At 38.0% G+C, this 22,227-nt stretch overlaps 1 long non-coding RNA gene across 6 annotated transcripts in view; it reads right to left on the bottom strand.

The window, feature by feature from the left end:
* The window catches only part of LOC137487827 (uncharacterized), a 62,235-nt gene that overhangs the window by 12,284 nt on the left and 27,724 nt on the right, over positions 1 to 22,227 (bottom strand). Inside the window, exon 3 of one of the 6 annotated variants that reach the window (XR_015478543.1) lies at positions 4,833 to 4,928. The exons of the other annotated variants lie outside the window; for them this stretch is intronic. This is a non-coding gene — a long non-coding RNA (uncharacterized LOC137487827). The remainder of the gene's footprint in view (positions 1 to 4,832; positions 4,929 to 22,227) is intronic. 6 annotated transcript variants of the gene reach the window in all.

Genomic DNA, 22,227 nt, shown 5'->3' with positions numbered 1-22,227 from the left:
TACTGAATCAGCACACCCTCACAGCTGCCATGAAGAAAGTTGTGTATTCACATTTCTATGCTTACGATAAGACGTAATAGAATAAATCTGTTCTCTAGGCTTGTACTCAATTAAAAGAAATGACAAGAAACAACTAAGCTAAACAAGAATCCCATTAGAGCTTAAATGGTTGTTGATATAATTATACAACAATTGATAAGAAACACTCCAATAGTTGTTAGAGTGAAATACCAAGATGAAAATTGATATTAATTTCTCTGTACTGATTTACTGACACTAAGCCTAATGGTTATATGCCAAAATAAAGAAATCAGAGTGTCCACTATTAAGCCATCAGCTACAATTTACTGCAGTTCACATTAATGTAGCTCTATCGCCAAAGTTTTATTTACATCCTCTCTGCCATCATTGAATTCAATTTGAGGTGGAAAACTGGTAACGGATAGCTTAATAAAGCTGCTCCTCTCCCGGTGCATTGCTGCAATGGGCCCGTACAAGCAGAAGAGGGGAATGAGAAAAAAATCCTCTCTCTATTACCCCGGAGGACCACTTAAAACATCTCCTATAGAAGAGGAAATAAATGAGGGCACCAATCTCTCATCTCCACAAAAGCTCAATGCGCAGGCAGGGCTACGGAGCCTGGGGTAACGGAGGAGGGGGCTGCGAGGTGGAGGCTCAAAGAGAGCAGAGGAGCACCTATCAATCTCCTCTGACAACCTGTCCTGTTTTCTTCCTTTATGCCAAGCCAGAGAGCATCCCTCATCCGTGTCCACTCCACCCCGGCTCCTATACTTTTCCTCTGCTCCTCTATGCCGTTCAATCTCTTTCTCTCACCCAGAAGGGATTCTGTCATCTACTATCGGCTCTGTCGTTAACAAGAAGGGAACACATCAAAGTGAGGCTGAAACCTCAGGAGGGGAGAGATCAAAGTTTGGCTCTAATCTCATCAGGAATGAGGCAGATTGATGAAGATTTGAAGAAGGGTGGTGGTCCGCTCAAAGACAGGATCGGCAGAGGGGAACCCGGGATCTGTCTTTCAATCAGCCAGACGCTTTATATGGACACCTAATACTGTCAGGGAACGAGACTGTGTCCTGAAGTTTTCCTGCTCTTTGATTATTTTATTACCATTTCAAAAGAATATATGAATGACTGCAGGTGAACGGCCATGCAAAAAGTCAAATTAACCTGCGTCACCTTTTATATGGCAATCTTTATACTCCTCCGGAAGCCTCAATCGAATTTTCCATCTCCTTTGCCAAACAGTTTCCTGCCGTTTGTGAGGGTTAGCACAACTAGGGTGCTCTCTGGAAGCGTTTGCGTGCCTCTTTTTGCTGCAATCAACCCTATCCGATATCTCTATATGATTGTAGCACACTCTGCTGGTTACTGCAGTTGACACACAAGCGTGAGATACGGCTTATCAGCTTTTAGGCAATAAATCAACCACCTTAGAATGCATGTAAATGCAGAATATGTAGATTTTAGGCTGTGTTAATGGTAGCAGTTTGTTTCGATGGGCTCCTTCAAACATTCTATTGACTGTAAGTAACTGCATGTTAACTTGAAGTGATTAAAGTATAAGCAGATTTAAGTAGACTATCTGCTTAAAGGGGTAGTTCACCGTAGAATTAACAAGTACAACATTATTACTTTTAAACTGTACTGTAGCTTCATCAAATGATCATGAGTGTGCTCATGACAGCCTTGAGCTTCTTAAAAAATAATGATGTACATCAGATACTGAGAATATCTGAAAGAAATCCTAAAAGAGAATCTATTCTTACATTTTAATATAGGCTACAGATTCCAGAATAAGCACAAGTACCACTTTGACGAACAACACATCATGACTTTTCTATCCATTGTAAACAAACAGCATCAGCTCCTGTGTGAATTTGAGCCTATACAATATATATATATATATATATATATATATATATATATATATATATATATATATATATATATATATATATATATATATGAGCAATATCACACAAGTAGCTGTGTAATATGGAATAATATTGCAATATTGCGTGGATACAAGCAACCCAGGCTCATTCGGATTACGTACCGCTATATACATTTCTAGAGGGAGCAAAATACGTGCCATTCGTGCCTGCTCTTCTCACGTAAATCCACCAGAGGCCACTGTTAACTAACTCGCTGACTGATTGACTGACTCCACCCTACCCTCCCCCTTCCCTAAACCCGACCAATAGTACTTTGAAAAGCACCAATTGACCCACCCACCTTTGAAAAGCAATCCAGAAAAAGAACGCTTTACTTAATTATTTTATTTTTTGGCTCGTTTAAAAACAAAATGCAGCCATACGTGGCTCCAACTACATAATTCACAATCTCCAGAACTGTATAAAGGGCTACATATTCAGATTGAGCCTATGTTGGATATAAGTGTGATATTATGTTTATGCAACAGTTCAGCAACACAAACGTGTAAATAAAACATCAACCAATAAAAACAGCCACCATGTTCTTGAAAACACGTTTGTGTGAGGAACTATGGTACTTTCTTCTGCCATGGATTCAAGTTGACCATTTTACAGCTGAGAAAAACCCTTAGTAGTTAATTGAAAATGTCACTGTAGAAACAGTTAGAAAGGAATATCTAGTTGCTCTGTTAAAATAATAGCATACTTTATTAAGTGGCATAGAGTATTATTTATGAGACAGAGAGAGAGAGACAGAGTAAGAGAGAGAGAGAGAGAGAGAAAGAGATGGAAGGAGGGTAAGTCTCAAGCGGTTCATACTAGTAAAAATATTAGTTTCAATGTCAGCTGTGGAAAGAAATCATTCTAATAGTAAATGGTATTTTTCTCAAATATTCTTCCCATGACAACATTGCTTACATCTTGTTGTAGAAAAAAAAGTATTTTTGTTTGTTCCTTTTCAATAAAACAAGTCTTTGCTATTGACTACAAAGTCTCTTGGCACCATCTAAAGGTGTGACAATTTAGCCAGCTCTGAAATCAGTCACATTAGCACACACACACACACACACACACACACACACACACACACACACACACACACTCACACACACACACACACACACACACACACACACACACACACACACTGTTTTACATAATTTGAATAATAATATTTAATAATCAGAAGCTTTTATAAAAATCACTACAAAAAAAAAAAATGAATAATAGTTTAGTTAGACTAAAGACTGACAGATATATCTAAAAGAAAAAAATCTTGTTTAAAACCACTTTATAGACATACAACAGCAGTAGATTCCAGAAGAACTGTCCGAGGTAAGGATGCATGGCTAGAAGGCTATCTGTCCTTAATTGCTCCAGAGTGTTGTAGATGAAATATAGTCTAAATTATAGTTCAACTTGACAAAAGGGACAGTCAGAGAAGTATTTAAACTTAATTATGTAACCCGCTTATTAAGTGTGATGTCACGCGAAGCAGCATTTGGGTCCAATACAAAGTAAAGTAATACTTTAGAAAATCACGTTTGCAATATATATATCCATGCCTAATATCTGATGGCCAGAAAGTGATTTTTTTTTTTTTATAAAATGCTAAAATATTGATTTCTGATATTCACCAAGTCCAGAGACTGCTGTGTACACCATGATTTTATATAAAAATTCACTTTAATGTGTGATATAACTAAAAAGTGGTCATAAACAAATATTTTCCTAATTCAAATGAGTAGCGGCTTGGACCCGGAAACAGTATTTCATACATCACCGATATGTCACGACTTAACAAGCGGATACAAGCTTTTCTCTGTGTTTGATTGTATTTTTTATTTACACGATTAAGTTGTTAAACTGTTGTATAAATGCAATATCACATGAGTAGCATTATGATATGGCTGTATATAAGTACTGTTGGAAAAGTAACTATGGACTACTGTAGATACTGTGCACTAATGCTACCCATGTGATATTGCAATATACAAGTATATGCAATATATACATTTTTTCTTTTAAATTGCCGATACCCATTGTGTTGCATTGTGTATCACCATGATCCATAGTAACTGGTCTGTTCTACTGGAAAACATCATGTCGCCACCATTTTGTATGACCTGAGGATAAGTAAATTAACTGACTTTTATTTTGGGGATAAATGTTTTATTTTGGTCAATTTCCCCCAATAATCATTCTTCTGGGTATCAGTAACTTGACAACTACATGTCAAGTAATTACTAACCCAATATCACTTTCAAAAAACTCTAATTATTTAATGTTAGTTAATGTATTTTCTAATGCCGAGTTCAGACTGTATGGTTTTAGCCCTGATTTTGACTTGCCAAATGGTTTTTAACAATCGCCATTCGTTCATGTGAGCTACGATCACACAATATGAACTATTAAGGACGCGATATGAGAGAATCGCTGATGACTCACCGATGCCTGTGAGATATTTAGCATGCTAAATATCTGGTGCTGTTGGTGATTTAAATCATGCTGTGAAATGAGTTTTGACTGAAAATAACATCAGCGATCACCCACAGCCAATGAGAGAGCAGCATTTACTAGTATGGGTACCTGCGGGAGGCTGGGGAGAAGTCAAAAGTGCTCATTTTCAGTTTACTTGGACCCAAGAAATGGAGGAAAAACTAGTGTGAATTTGTCAGGAGAACTATGTCTGTTTGATGTGTCATCTGATCAAGATCACAATCAGGTCGAAAAGTAAAAAAAAATATGTTCAGGAGAAATTGTTAATTCCAGGTGAACAACACAAGTTTCTAAAGCTAAAGCCTTCTTTTTCCATTATGTAGTAAGTAACGAAAGAAAGATTACGTGTCCTCGTGTTGTTTTCATGTAACTTCTCACCTTTCTTTGGTTGTGAGATGATGTTTGGACAGAGTTGTCTGTGATTCTTCCTATTTTAAAGTTATGCAGTGTGAACTCCCCTGTCGCCGAGCCATCCTACAGTGTAAACATAACACAGACAGAACGCTAACCCAGATAGTCATGCAGTGTGAAAACATCCGTGATACGACTACTTTGAAAATCATGCAGTCTGAACTCAGCATAACATGAACAAGACATTTATTACAGCATATATTAATCTTTGCTAACATCCGTTAATGAAAATAATGCTGTACAAGTATTGTTTATAATGTACTTTAAATACATCAGCTAACATGTACTGATGAAACCTTATGGTAAAGTGTGACCACTACACCTAACCTAGCCTGTATCAAAAAAAAGTGTTTCGTCTTATATAACTGCTGAAATTATTACTAACCATGACGGCATTTGACATTTGGTCCTAAGTAGTCATAAATAAGCACGTGTCTTCTCTGGAGCTGTTTAAAAACAACAAAGAGGCGCTGAACTGTAAAGAAGGGGTTAACGTAATGTCAGGGGTAAAGGGTTTGTGCCAACAGGCAAATTGAAAGGCTTCCTGCTGTTGTCTTAGCCACAAATGCAAAACCTTAAAATGCAGGCGAACATGACAGACTTTTTTTCAGCATACATTTTAAAACACAAAAATATCAAGCATACCATTCTCAAGTGTTCCTAGAAATAAATCTAGAAAATAATCATCATATTGTGATGTGACATTGGAATCTATTGTGCAAAAAAGATTGCTTGACTTCATCAGAATTGACTTCTACTGTTAATTAAATCTTTATTTGAATGTCATATATTTTTATAACATATAGCCTTGACTGCTGTAGCTGCTCTGGTAAAGTACGATTGTACAACTTGTCTCATTGTATACACATAGTAACATTAACAGCTACATAACGTTATTTTTTTTTTGCATAGGATTTGATACGTTCTGAAATGTAGAATTTTGATGTATCGAAACATTTACAGCCTAACCATTACATAGTTACAGCTAATTTTTTTGTTATTATTTCATGAGGACACAGATGCACTAAATCAATATTAAAAATCTGACTTACAACAAAAAATCTCTAATATTAATATTAAAATTACATTAAGTTTGATATTTGTTGACAAAATTATCATTATTATATAATTGCTTATTATTATAAATGTCACATATGGCTTAGCTAAGCAAAAAGTTCTCTATAATGTAAAACCCAACAGTCAACTTTATCAAATGAAATGAGTGTAGTTAACTCAAAATTGACTAAAAGTTAGTGTTGAAGGAAATGAGTTAGTTAAATGCCTCACTACTTCAACTTAAATAAAGTAAGTTCACAGTACTCATAAAGCTTAGTTTTTATAACTCAAATGGTTTGTTGCAATCGGTTTCCTCAAACAGTTTGAGTTGCCTTAACTTATTAGGTTTTACAGTACTCAGTTGGTTTGAGTTCTTTTCATATATTGGGTTTTACTTTGCTCAAATTGCTTCGTTTACCCATATGGATTAACTACACATTACTCATTAGGATTAGTTTTTGAACTTAAATGGTTTGTTGTAATCGGTTTTCCCAAATGGTTTGTGTTACCTTAACTTTTTTAACTTTTTTTGTGTTACCTTAACTTTTTTGGCCTTTTTGCCTTTATTAGATAGGACAGTATTGACACAGGAAGCGAAGTGGGAGAGAGAGAGGGGGTAGGGTAGGGAAATGTCGTTGAGCCGGGATTCGAACTCGCAACGCCCTGACATGCTATTGCACCATATGTCGGCGCGCTAACCACTAGGCTATTGCGCCGACGAGTTGCCTTAACTTTTTGAGTTTTACAGTGTAAAAATTGTCTGATATGCTTACTTATAACCACCATAATTAGCCCTAGAATGTAAATTTTGATTAGACCATATAGAGAAAGATTGAATATCAATGAGTTTTGCATCAACAGAGTGTTTTAATCTCAATTGGACAATTTTTCACCAGGATTTCTCACAAATTTACAAGTAAACAATGGTGTTTGAGGCTCACTGTGTTACATTCATGTACTGAACTCTGAGCCTACACTATAAAAAATGCAGGACTCCACACAATTCATTCATGTTGTCCTAACACAAATCAATTGGCTTTTGACAAATTTATGTTAATTGAACATAAAAACAAATATGTTGTCCCAATGAAATCTTAGGAATTGTGTTGTTTCAGCTCATTTTAAATTAACATATATATATATATATATATATATATATATATATATATATATATATATATATATATATATATATATATATATATATATATATTGAGTGTATAGGACTATCCAGATTTTCATTCTATGCCACATTTAGTTTAATTTAAATGTCTGTGAAATGGTATTGAAATGATTTATTGTTCATAATATAATGATGTTTGAATAGGTTTACAAAAAAATACTGAGTAGGAATGTGTGCGTGTGTGTCTGCATGAGTGCGTGCGTCTGTGTGTGTTTGTGTGTTTTGTGTCTATTATCCCTGATCTGCAGTGTTGAAAGTTCTATTCTGTTCCCTGTTATTGACAATCTCCACTAACAAGCATAATATGAAACAGATCACAGACTGTCTCTAAGCCAAAAACACTGCATGCGACACTCATTTGTCATCTGCTGATTTGGCCACAGCCTTCAATAAAAGGCTGTGACTTTTGAGATTAGATCAAAAAGGGTAAGCACGGGTGGTCACCCGCAGATGCACAAACCATGGCGAATACAAACACCCCTTATATCCCTCTGTTTGTGCAGCGAACCTGCTGTGGCTTAAATATTCCACCCCCCTCCCTCCCTCCATCACTGTCATGGTAGTGGTCCACCTTTTAAACCTCATCCATCAGGACACTAGCATATCCTCTTCCCTAAATACGCTCTTGGCATCATATCCGTGTGTTTTTATGTATCATCAGCAGCCCAGCAGTTCAGATGCCCTCTTGTTCTACTTGGGATAGAGTAAAGCTTGGACAAAAGGATGGGCGTCACTTTGGAAGACCCACATGTGAGTCAGCCATCAGCCAGGTTCATGAATCTACTCCGGGTTGGGGAGACAAGATAATGTGTGTCCTCACTGAATAGCCTTGAGTGACAAAACAGTATCTTTCAATAGGAGAAGTCCCATCAAATAAACAACTCGTAAAGCCATTGAATGATAAAGCGGAGCGTGATATGCCCACTCAATGGCAAACGACACAAAAGCCAGAAGTCGACAGCACAGTTCATTCCCACTGAGTGGGTTTGAAAAGAAGAAAAATATAACTGAGCTACTGCAGTTTGTCATGCAAAGGGCAAACAGATGTTAGAGGGCATTAGTGTATGCCCACTTTACCAGTAGAGCTCTTTTCCATTCAATTTCTGCCATATGAGTTTTATAAAGTCCTTGTTAAAATGTTCTAAAGCCGCTTTTTCACTGCACACAACATTTGGACACGACTGTTAAAATACGCCCCTTGTTGCTGTCGCACAGAGTTTTCAGTTTTGTCATGGACAATGGGAGAGAAGCTGTTGTCGCAGTGTCCGAAATGCCAGAGTCCGAGTGCAAAAGCAAGAGCCTTTATTCTCTGTGTGTTCACCATTGTTGAATGAATGCAATACTAGAAACAATACATAACGTAGAATACCACACAAGGGACTAAACCAAACTAAGGGGTATAAATACACAAGAACATGATGACACTGATTATACATGGGAGGAACACAGGTGGAGCTAATGAACATTGAGAAACAGTGGGAAACAAAACAAAGGAGCACATGGGGATGGTCACGTGGCGAAAACATAAGCACATGGAACACAGGACCTGACACACATATTGGTGTGAAGGCAGACAGCGTTGTCACCAGTGTGGCCAGAGCAAACTTTGACGTTCTCACCGCATTCATGTGTGAGCGCAAAGTTATGAAGAGATTTGCTTGCTGTTTGGTAACATGTTTGGTACAGTATTAAATTTTTCTATGCAAAAAACAACACATTTATGTAAACAAATGTATTCAACAAAAGCAGAATAGTCACTTAACTAACTCATTTTTTTGAACTCATAATGTTTTCTTAGCAATTCAAAATTTACAGTAAACTAGGGCTTCCTGAGGTTGCATGGTTGCATAAATAAATACACAGATTTTGTGAAAAATCACACACAAAATGCTGCTATAAGCAACTTTACATTTTAGCGAACGCAGTATCTGCATCTGTGCAATTCAGGCTTGAACCCTAAACCAGAGTAAATCTATTTTGTTGGTGGTGTTTTTTTTTATGACTCTAAACCTAATCTGCCATTCTCATCTGCAATAATTCTACTTTTTGGAACTCCTTCGAGCCATTTGTCAGATCCTCACCAAACTTTGCATATGCCAGCTCTAAATCCTGCTGGTTTCCTGCAGCAGAGTTCATTCTTAAATTGAGTGGGTTTGCAAAGCAAAAAAATACAACTGTGCCACTGCAGATTGCCACGGGTGATCCACGCAAAGGCTAAACAGCTGTTTGAAAGGCCACGGCCCCTATAATCTTACCCAAGGCATTGCAGTACAATATTGCAAATATCACCACTGCCATATGGGGCATCATTCTTCCGCAAATGTGGGCTTACACAGTCCTTATTACCTCTGACATTAACATTCATCCAAAAGCATTTCCTATTCCTCATCTGTCCCACATCCCGACTCTTCTAGCCTCTAATAACCCCATTTATAAAAGTATGTAATTTCTATCATTTGTTTTAATGGCATTTTGACTTATGTAGGTCAGCGGCTTGGTGCGAGTCAGTCAAATTTGAACCACAGAGTTTATGTAATCAGAAATTAGTCTTGCACATTAAAAGGGCAAATGAAGCGAAAGGAATTCATTTACCAAAGGGTGGTATTTGGATGGAAGATGAAAGCGTCGAGGGCCTCTACAGGGCACGGCGCATGCAGCCTCTTTGACACGGGATCTTGTTCCAACATTTTTCTGCATTACAGCATTGAGTGGATCCGAACTGAAATACTTTTACTCCGGCTGTTCGAATACTTGAGCGGTTAATTGAACTGACCCTGCGGCTTTGTTTTGGTAATGATTTTAGAAAATACAGGGATCATGATTAGGTCTTTGGTTCAATATATGGAAAGAAAATTTACTGCGTTTGAGTCTCGTCCAAATGATTTTCATCACTAAATGAATGGAGGCAGCGGTGCAGCCATTTTGACCATGCTTAGCTTAATATGATTTTGTAAAGTACTATTATTTTTTTTTTTTGCATTAATTAATTAGTATTTTAATTAGCTATTTTGAATTAGCTTTTTTATTGTGGTTTTACATTTAAGTGTGTCATTTTTCATTACATTCAAGTAATTTTGTATTAGTAAATGCACTTTTCATTTTATTATTCCTATTTTGTTCGTCTTCATTTAAATTTCAGTGTTGGTCATTCATTCATTCATTTTATTTTCGGCTTAGTTCCTTTATTAATCAGGGATTGCCAACTTATGGAGCATATGTTTTATGCAGTGTATGCTCTTCCAGCTGCAACTTATTACTGGGAAGCACCCATGCACTCTCATTCACACACATACACTACGGACAATTTAGCCTATTTAATTCAATTATATCGCATTTCTTTGAACACTTTGAGCACCCAAAGTAAACCCATGCGAACACAAGGAGAACATGCAAACTCAGAAATGCCAACTGACCCAGCCGGGGTTCAAACTTGCGATCTTCTTGCTGTGAGGTGATCGTGCTACCCACTGCGCCACACTGATGACCAGTGGTAGTCATTTAATTAGTAATTTACGTATTTCAGAAACTGCTGATCTACTAGGGTTTTCATGCACAACCATTTCAAGAGTTTGCAGAGAATGGTCCGAACAAGGGAATATATCCAGTGAGAGGCAGTTCTGGGGGGCAAATGCCTTGTTGATGCCAGAGGTTAAAGGAGAATGGCCAGACTGGTTTGAGCTTGTAAAAAGGCAGAGCATTTCTGAACGCACAACACATTGAACCTTGAGGCGAATGGGATACAGCAGTAGAAGATCACACCGGGTGTCACTCCTGTCAGCTAAGTACAGGAAACTGAGGCTACAATTCTAATTTCCAAAAATTGCACAATAAAAAACTGGAAATACGTTGCCTGGTTGGATGAGTCTCGATTTCTGCTACAACTCGGATTCGGATGGTAGGATCAGAATTTGGCGTCAACAACATGAAAGCATGGATTCATCCTGCTTTGTATCAATAGTTTAGACTGGTGGTGGTGGTGTGATGGTGTGGGGGCTCTTGGCATACGTTGAGCCCATTGATACCAATTGAGCATTGTGTCAACGCCACAGACTACCTGAGTATTTTTGCTGACAATGTCTATCTCTTCATGAAGCCATCTTCTGATGGCTACTTCCAGCAGGATAATGTATCATGTCATTGAGCGCGAATCATCTCAGAATTATTTTTTGAACATGACAATGAGTTCATTGAACTCAAATGGCATCCACATCACCAGATCTCAATGCAATAGGATACCTTTGGGATGTGGTGGAATGGGAGATTCGCATCATGGATGTGCAGCCAACAAATCTGCAGCAACTGCATGATGCTATTATGTCAAAATGGACCAAAATCTCTGAGGAATATTTCCAGTGTCTTGTTGAATATATGCCATGAAGGATTAAGGCAGTTTTGAAGGCAAATGGGGGTTCAAAAAGAAAGAAAGAAAGAAAGAAAGAAAGAAAGAAAGAAAGAAAGAAAGAAAGAAAGAAAGAAAGAAAGAAAGAAAGAAAGAAAGAAAGAAAGAAAGAAAGAAAGAAAGAAAGAAAGAAAGAAAGAAAGAAAGAAAGAAAGAAAGAGATTGATTTGTACAAGTTACCATGCTTTTATTTCAATTTTAAATCCTGACGTTGATCATGACTCCCCTTTCTGCTTGCAGGGAGATACTGTATTTCATGCATTTATAAAATGTTTCAGACTTGGATCTTTGTATACTGTTTTACAGAACTGTTGTGTCTTTTAGAGAAACCTTTTCCACACAAATCTTTATTTGTGGATTTAAATGTGTTCCAAGGACACATTTTAAATGTTAACTTCTTAACCTTTAATTAGCAAAAGCTAAAATGGCAGTATTTAGAACCAAAAAGCAAAAAAATAAAAAATTTATTTGCAGTTTTTTTAATTATAATTATTCAAAAATATTTTATTTTATATTTTAAAAGCTTTGGATGATCTTCCCACTTTTGAGTTAATGTGGTGTTAAGATGGTGTTCCGTGTGAGGCTTATGAAAGTTATTTGTTTTTTTTTTTTTGCTCCCATTTTTTAATCTTTTTTGTGAAATAATTGTTCAGATAATTATTAATATTTTTGTAATAAAGTGTTTTGAAAAGAAAGAATTTATTTAAAAAGACAACATTTATGTAATATCTTTTTTTAATTAGTTTTATCTGAGTGTTCATATGAATTGACTATCATATAATAGAAATACTATATATACTATACAATACTATACTATACTATATAGAAAGAAAGAAAGAAAGAAAGAAAGAAAGAAAGAAAGAAAGAAAGAAAGAAAGAAAGAAAGAAAGAAAGAAAGAAAGAAAGAAAGAAAGAAAGAAAGAAAGAAAGAAAAAGAGTTTCTTTTATGAACTCATATTTCTATGTTGTCTATGTTGTCATTCTGTTATTTCCCCCATCACACCAAACCTGTATGTCTTCCCTCTGTGGAAGATTCTGTAAAATAACACACAAGCCTACATTTGTGGAAAACATCTCAGCAGTTATTTTTTACGAGTTTATTATTTGGCCCTGAACTTATAGTCAGCAAGATCTACAAACTTTCACTGCAACAAAAATAAAAACAGCTCTCCAAAATAACTTGTTTGCATGAATACAAAATATAAATATGCCAAGATAACTAATGCATAACGCAGAGAAAATATCGGAATAGATTTAATTTTATGCAAATAAATATGTGCCTGTGAGACATAGATTTACAGCCCATTCTGCTGTTTGTCAGCGGACTGCACACCAACCCTTCACAACCTGGATTCTTCCACATGAATTAAATATGATGTCTATACATTGGCCAGGGTCTGTATCCCACATGCTAGTCTAGAAAAAGATGGAGATGAGAAATGTAACAGGTGTGCTATAAGGATGATGGAGACGGTTTAAAGTAGCCCTCTTCACCCTGCAGCTGAGCAGTTCTGTTAACTCATTTTGCAGACTGAGAAACTCAATTTTTCTAAATTTTTTTCCCAACAAGCTTACTTAATGTTCATGGAGTGGTTCTTTTTTCGCAGCAAATGCATGAGAAGGGGCTTTATTTTACTGTGTGGCTGTGAATAAAACTGGTGTGACACATTGTGCATTCACTCTAAATTCAACACACCTTAAAAAAACTCAAGAGACAGAACACAGACTGCTGATTTTCAAGGATTTGTGGTATAAGGGAAAAAAGAAGGTTGATTTTTTTGGTTTCAATAATAAACTCACAGGATAGATTAACCCTGCCACACCTATTGTCAAACATTCTTCTAAAACCTCAAAAATAAATGCAAGATATGTACAAACAAATTATGTATTATGTATGGTCACACTTTATTTGGATGGTCCGTTTCTTAAATTTAAGTTACATTGCATCTACATGCGGCGATGTGGTGGCACAGTAAGTAGTGTTTGACTCACAGCAAGAAGGTCGCTGGTACGAGCCTCAGCTGGGTCAGTTGGCATTTCTGTGTGGAGTTTGCTTGTTCTCTCGCATTCCCGTGGGTTTCCTCCGGGTGCTCCGGTTTCCCCCACAAGTCCAAAGACATGCGGTACAGGTGAATTGGGAAAGCTAAATTGTCTGTAGTGTACAGAGTTTCAGTGCTAGTCTGCTGCTATTGACGGTGCTTGCAATTAAGCTGTCTTTCATCTCGTTTTACACTTGAACAACTAAATAAATGCTTAAGTCTATTTAACTAATTGTATTTTAATTACATTACAACATTGATGCTTTAAAAGGAACCTCATAAAATTGAAAATAGTCGCATAAATCTTTCACCGGAATTTTATTGTTGGCTGAAAAACATAAGCTGTGCATTTAGCCCATTGTTTGTGCATCGTGACAGAGGTGAACATTCTAGAAACGCTCATTGGAAAAACACTTTTTACGTAAGCTAGTTTATCCACCAGGGGGCAGAACATATGTAGAGGGTTTATAAAATGTGCTTCCTGGAAAGTATTGATTATGTAAATGACTTAAAGGCCTTAGAAAACCCTGCTATTATATATAATGCATACCGCTTCAAAGGGCTAAAATCATGAACAGCATCTGTAATCCCACCAGAAAATGCAGGCAAAGCTTGTTATTTATATTTCCCACTTCTTATATATCTTGTAGTTTCCCGATGGATTGCAGTATTGGTCATGGGTCCATCTGTGCTGTCTTTTCTGCATATAGCCAGTATTTGTGCCCCTGAGTGCAAGCATGAGTGATGCTTTAATATTTCCCTTCACCTTCTCCTCTGAATGTTTCCACCTCATTGGTGCTTATCGGCTCTGACTTAGTGACAGTGAATTTAAAAGAGTACATTTACGGGAACTGCACATTAAAAACCCTGCTCGCTATTCACTTCTTGTCTTTCAAACTGATTTCCTTCACCTTTTTTTTTTTCATTTTCGAAACCTCACAACCTGAATAACACATGATCACAAAAGTCCCTTGGCTATTGAATTTAGATCCAGGTTTTTTTTTTTTTTACCGGGGGTACCTGAAGGTAACCCAGAGGGGCCATGGAGAAGATATTGTACATAAAATATTATATTTATGACTAATGATCCAATGTTACATACATTCCCCAACCACTTAATTAGGTTTAACTTTTTAACTGCCAGTTAAAAGTATAGTTTGCCCAAAAATGAAAATAACCCCATCATTTACCCAGCCACTGTTTATAATTTAAAAATGTAAAATATTTCAGGTTTAAAAAACACATAGATATGTTTCATAAGACATGCATTAACCCCCGATGTATGAGTTAGTTTTACAATGGATTTATGTGCTTTTGGAAGCTTTAAAAAAAGACACTATCCAACACTGCTATACAAAAAGGAAGAGGCAGGATAAAAAAATTTAAACTATCCTGACTTTGTCTGACAGAAAAATAGGATGACTTGAGAGTGAATTAATTATGGGACAATTTTTATTTTCGTTTGAATTAATCTTTTAATGGGGCGACGCAGTGGCGCAGTAGGTAGTGCTGTCGCCTCACAGCAAGAAGGTTGCTGGTTCGAGCCTCGGCTGGGTAAGTTGGTGTTTCTGTTTGGAGTTTGCATGTTCTCCCTGCGGTTTCCTCCGGGTCCTCCGGTTTCCCCCACAGTCCAAAAGACATGTGGTACAGGTGAATTGGGTAGGCTAAATTGTCCATGGTGTATGAATGTGAGTGAGTGTCTGTGGATGTTTCCCAGAGATGGGTTGCGGCTGGAAAGGGATCCGCTGTGTAAAAACATGCTGGATAAGTTGGCGGTTCATTCTGCTGTGGCAACCCTGGATTAATAAAGGGACTAAGCCGAAAAGAAAATGAATGAATGTATGCCTTTAATGATAATAATAAGACGAAGAAGAAGAAGTAAAAATGATTTGTAATGTGCCTTTCTTACACTCAAAACACTCAACTCAAAAGGCAAAATACTAACAATAACAGAAATTGCACAACAATAAAAAAGATGCAACAAAACAATAAAAATAAGAACCATAAAATAGAATAAAAAAAGTTAACAAAAATGATCAACCTAAATTAAAAAGCAATGCTATTAAGGTGAGTCTTAAGAAGTTTCTTAAAACAGTCCAGAGAAGCGGCATTCTTAATGCAGATAGGTAGTGCATTCCATAGCTTAGGTGCACTATATGAGAAAGCCCTACCATCCATGGTCTTGAGTTTACAGCGTGGCTGATACAGTGTAAGCCCAGATGCCGAACAAAAACTGTGGGCTGGTCACAAATGTAATCAGGTGGTAGCCCATGCATTGCGTTGAAGGTTAAAACTAAGGTTTTAAAACCAATCCATGACATATTAGGAAGCCAGTGTAGTGGTTGAAGTATGGCCGTAATAGGTGGCGTGATGATGTGTGTGTCAGAACCCGTGCAGCGGAATTTTGAATATACTTTAGTACAAATATCTATTCAGCCAATCACGTTGCAGCAAATCAAAGTAGTAAGGCATGTAGACGTGGTCGAGACAATCTGCTAAAGTTCAAATGCTGGAGGAAAATGGGGAAGAAATGTACAGTAGCCTGGTTGTTTGTGTCAGACAGGCTTGTATGAGTATTCCAGAATCTACTGATGTACTGGGATTTTCTCCATCTGTAGGGTTTATAGAATAATTTCTGCAAAGAAAGAGAAAGTACCCATTGAGGGGCATTCCTGTGAGCAAAATGCTTTGATAACGCAAAAGGTGATTGAAAAAAAGGATTATTTCTAACTGAGAGGAAAAACATTTAATATTTAAAGCATCATGCACAGCAATCTATAATATGTCGAGTTACAGCCACATAAAAGCGCAACGGTGCCACTTCTGTCAGCTCTGAATCAAAAATCCACACAGGCTCACCAAAACTGGACAACAGAAGACTGAAAAAGGGTTGCCTAGACTGATAAGACTCGATTTCTGCTGCGACCTTCAGTTGGCAGGGTCGAATTTTGCTGTAAACAACATGAAAGCATGGATCCATCCCACCTTGTATCAACATTGCAGGCTGCTGGTGGTGTAATAGTGCTGGGGAGATTTTCTTGGCACAATTTAGGCCCCTGAGTACCAAAGAACCATCATTAAAAGGCCACAGCCTACCTGAGTATTGTTGCTGACCATGTCGATGCCTTTACGACCACAGCATACTCAACTTTGATGGCTACTTCCAGCAGGATAATAATGAGCCATATAACAAAGCTCAAATCATCTTAGCCTGTTTTTTTGCACATGATAATGAGTTCACAGATGACCTCCACAGTCTCCAGATCCCAGACTAACAGAGCAGCTTTGGGATGTGCTGGTATGGGGATACACATAGACGTGCAGTTGACAAATCTACAGCAACTATGTGATGCTCTCATCACAATATGGATCAACATCTCTGAATAATGTTTTCAAAACCTTGTTGGATCAAGATACCACAAAGAATTAAAGCAGTTCTAAAAGAAAAGATTCCTAATTTGTAATATGGAATATATGATAAGTTCCCTAAGGTAAATTCAGCTCTCTCTGTTTGTAAAGGTTTAAAACTTCTCTACTCCATTAGACAGATGAATAACAAACAGATTAAAAGCATGTCTCTTAGAAAAAAAGAATGATAAAATATCATGACAATATTCAGTACTAGGGAGGTAATCCTGTATTCTGGTCTTTTTAATAGGAAGAGCTTAGAATGGCATACAAAGCCCCACCATCTGCTCCGCAATGGCGTGGGCTCTGCTAGACTATAATCCACAGATCAGCTGCACACAGAAATTAGGGACATAAAGCACAGTAGAACGGACTTCTCTCTCACAGCGTTTGATGGAAACGAAGCTGAGAGCTTATCAGCTGTAGGGGCGTCTTAGGTGAAGATTGAAGTGAAACAAAGCAGAGCGAAGTTCTCTGAGGAGTTCAGCGGTTCACTTACACAGCCTGGGAGAGCGGGATCTTTTTAATTGGAGATGGGGAGATGGTGACCCCCCACCACGAGATCCATCAAGCCTTGACAAGATGATGAATGCAGTTCTTGCACATTCACACTGGTGCGCTTTGAAATTCAGATGAAGTCTGGGAAGGTGCTGATGATGCCACAGTTTGAGTCTTCAAAAAAGCTTGCTGGAGCTCCTTCATGAGCTCAAAATCAGTGCTGGAATTATCACTTCTCAAGAGTCCTATAATGGCAGTGATTTTCCAATCTCTGCACAATAATTCCAACTGTATGGGTGGTGTGATGTCATAGCGATCACCATGGGAAACAGAGCTGAGGGGAAAAATCAACATAATCACTTTCAGTGCTTCTGTACTTCACGCGAACCGCTGAGAAACCAGGTGTTGTTTTGAAGAGCGAGCTCTGTTCTGAATCCCATCATCGTCCAGACGGTTTCTTTCAAATCCCAATAGCACAGCGAGATGCCGGCGCTCTGTTTAAGTGATCCGAGTGTGACGTTGACAGAACGCAGTAGTGGTAATGTGGACGCTGCCTGGCCGCTGAGCGATGGCTGCTCCTGTTGTCAGCGCTTCCTGCACAGGCCTGATAGATGCATTCTTGCAGGGCAAGAAGAAAGCCTTATCTGTGCAGATAAAGCCTGCTTTCTCCGGGGGCTCTTAGTTTAAAGGTCGTATTACGTGGGCACCAGTAAGACTGGGGTCTTTGGAGTGTACGCCGTATCTGCAGTATCTGTATATGAGTCACAAGCTTGCATGGTGCGCCCTTTGTGGCCAGCCTTGAATAGCATTTCAATATCAACCTGTGCCTGCAGGCTGTGCTCAACCCCTTTGGTGTCAACAGAACATCATATTAGCTTATCAAGCCCAGTTGGGGTTCAGAGATGGAGAGACAGGTTGACACTGTTTGCTACCGGAACTGTTCCTCGCAGTCAGGGCGGATGACAAAAGTGTCAGGGAAGAGGGAGGCGGAAGGGTGGGAGGTATCGGAATGAAACATCTCCCCCTCGGTCACGGATGCGCGAGCCACAGTAAGCCACCGCTATCGGGGAAGGTATTCCAAGTCAGTCCTCCATAGGATGACTTTTCTGCTTATTATTCATAGAGGCTGAAGGTGGGGAGATAAAGTGTGCATTGCCGCCACTGTGTCCTGTTAGCATGGGTAGCCGCTATGAGGAAGGGCCAACTGTGGAGATGAATATGAAAGAGCGAGAGAAAAAAGGTGGACACATGCTCTCACGCTGGGTACGGCCATCGCTGCCAAATGCCAACTTGTTATGATACAAAATACATTGGCAGTGGCCAACAAAACCTGAAGGAAAGGGTTTTTTTTTTTTTTTTTGAAGCAAGCTCTGACACCCACTGGCGTGTATGCGAATGATTGATCTTATCATCTGTTTCTTGAACAGATTGGAGTGTCGAGTAAGAGGTGTGATGCCTTTGTAAAGTGATGTGACACAAATAAATAAATAACGAGTTCTGCGGAAAGAATGTTAAAGCAGTGGTTGCACCTTTTCCCATGTGCATTGCGTTCCATCTGGTCCATACAGCCGACAGATGAAAGTGCTCTCGCAGCTCAGCTTGGGCCTCACCGAGCAGATGTTTCACCCTCTGTCTAGCTATAAACACAGTTAGCCAATGCACACAGAAGCATTTTCTGTCTGGCCCACATAAACTTCTCGACTACTGAAGGCCAAGCGTAGCCTGAAGACTCTGAGGCTGTCAGAGCGAGTGATGAGTAATGCTGGTTCACCTCAGGGAACGCTACTGCTTCCCTTTGCCTTTTACAAGGTTATTATAGTTTTGCCTTCTCAATTTTGTGTTTATTTTGGTGTCTGCATTAAATTAAATTACACAAAAGTCATCTCATATACATAAGGTCAAAATATGGCTGGATTGTGTTCCGTCATCATTCATCGTAACATAAATATTCATGAAAAGTGTATCCTCACAGCATTTTTACCTGTGCTTTATAAACAAATCAACTGAATATACAAAAATGTTATTATATGTGGTAGGTGAATAACAACTTATTGCAAACAAATTGGTAAAACATAGTGATTTCATCTATAAATATATAAAATAATTACATGAATATAAATAAATCAGTATTTTGGAACTGTTAAAAAAAGTTTGGTCATATGTGATAAAATGACAAATTTTGTAAATATGACAACAAGATGTAGTTTGGTATAAACTATTATTGCCTTGAATGCCATTTTAATGTTTGCCCTTTGTAAATCAAGCAAACAATCAATAATAAAATATTTATCAGCCAAAAAAGACAAACGTTCCATATATTGTGTACATATATATTGTATATTACATGAACTGTGCAGGGCTGCGGCCCAGCAGGAGATGAGTTTGACACCCCTAGGATGGGATATTTGGCCAGTGGCGACAGGAATCGAAGGCTTAAAAAATTACTTTCAAAGTTAAAGAAATTAAGCTCTTATCAGTTCATATTACGAATAAAAAAGTTACAGTATGAAATAGGCTTGGGTGCCAACCAAGTTTTGATACCTTTTAAACCTCCTCCCTATTTTAACTTGGCCTACAGTATTACCGTGCAAAATTAAAACAATTTTGATGTAAGGCTCAGACAGCGTCACCAAACTGTTAGATTGTGCCTAAACCATTCAGAAACTGAATACTGTGTAACCTGGTTTGAGGTATCGCCATCTCTCACAGTCACCTTTTTGGCACAATTAGCAAATTGCCTCGTCTGTATTTACCATCTCTCTTTTCTCATTCAGTCGAAACCCGAAATACTGCCAAACAAGTTGTGTTCTTTTTTCGAGACTAGGTCACTTGGTGCATGACTCGATATCTTTCCCCACCTCTCACCTCCCCACCATGCATATGCATTTTTAAGCATTAAATAAAATATATTTAATGTTTAATCCTTATATATAATATATATATATATATCCTCCTATATAAGTAAATTTTTTTTATGATGGTAAAACGGTATTGAAACTGATACCCTTGCCGTGAGTTACCGTATTAGCACCCAAGCCTAGTAGGACATATACAGAATGTCTTCATAGGACATAATCTTTATTTAACTGTTTAATGATTTTAGGCATTAAAGAAGAATCAATAATTTTGACCCATCCAATGTATCATTATATTTGCAATCTAACACTGGTTTTATGGTCAAGGGTCATACTAATACTAATTTTCAGAATGTGTTAGCATTCAATCTGCACAATATTTGATGTTATACAAATCATTAATAATATTAATAATAATTCCTTAAATTTATATACCACTTTTCTTGACACTGAAAGCGCTTTACACAATGAGGGATTCTCCTCATCCAGCACTAGTGTGCAGCATCCACCTGGATGACACGACGGCACCCATATACATCACACACCAGCTGATTGGTGAAGAGGAGACGGAGTGATGAAACCAATTATGATATGGAGATGGTTAGGAGGCCATTATAGAAAGAGGCCAGTGGGAAAATTTGGCCAGGATGACAGGGTAAACCCCTACTCTTTTTCGAAGGACATCTTTGGATTTTTAATGACCACAGAGAGTCAGTTTAAACATTTCACCTGAAAGACGGCGCTCACTGAGCAGTATAGAATCCTCAGACTGCAGGTTAAGCACCACCTGCTGGCCCCACTAACACCACTTCCGGTAGCAACCTAGATTTCCCATGTGGTCTCCCATCGAGGTACTGACCAGGCACAGCCCTGCTTAGCTTCATTCTGCAGCCATGTAAGAGTTGCAGAGAGCTAACTGCCAGCATTGATCAACTACACAACTTTTTTCCAATCTCACATCGATATACATTTTACCCAAAATATTATTGTCAATGCTTAAAAAATCTTCCAACGCCTTACGACTTTCATCTGTGCACAGAAAGGAAAATATTTTGAAGAATACTGTGACAAAAACAGCACTGAAGCCCATTGAATGATCTATCCCTGCGCTTTAAAATTGAATTGTGCAAACACTGCACTGATATAGAAGCGAATTCTGAAGCTGTAAGAAGAGATTTGGAGTGAGTTGCACCACAGCACGGTCTCTCCTTGTGTGGCTGAACCCCCCTCTGTTTGAAGCTCTGTTGGAAAGCTCATTAAAATATGATGGACACTGTCCTCTGCTGGTGAGACAGTGAACGCCTGCTTTTATACTGTAGCAAACACACTGCACTCTGATCTATATGTGTGCATCAAAACCCAAAATACAACGCCCCATATATCAGCTTTAATCATCATGTGCATAGTCCTCAAAAGCAGTCTGCAAATTACTGTTACTTATCATGTTCCCTTTGCAAACATGATGAGTTTTAGAACAGACTACAAGCTTCAGCCTTCAGACACCCGTAGCTCTGAGGCAAACTTTACAGTTGTCAAGTTTTTAGGCTTCAACTGACGTTTGAAGAGTTTGATATATCCACCACCATCAAAGCTCAATGGATATAAACTCACATTCTCAGATAACAGCTTTATTAAATCCTAAACAGGAGAGGGAGTTACAAAAAGAAAAGAAAGGGGAGGGGCAAAGAAGCTATAGAGATTTAGATGTTCTTGTAATGAAACAAGAGTTCCAAATTCTTACCCTGTGGCAAAAATCAGACTGATCGGCAAAGACAACTATAGCTGCCCTTAAATGACTCTGAAGCCCTTACTTTTGGCATCCACTCCAACTTTTCTTGTGATCATTTTAAGCTGTGTTTTGCATGTAAATGATTACTAATATACTCTTGCATATGTTTGTTATGCATACTGATGATTTTTGAGA

This window comes from Danio rerio, chromosome 2 (genome assembly GCF_052040795.2).
Source record: "Danio rerio strain M-AB ecotype USA chromosome 2, GRCz13ab, whole genome shotgun sequence".
Taxonomy (NCBI): domain Eukaryota; kingdom Metazoa; phylum Chordata; class Actinopteri; order Cypriniformes; family Danionidae; genus Danio; species Danio rerio.
This window is presented reverse-complemented; position numbering and strand designations above follow the sequence as displayed.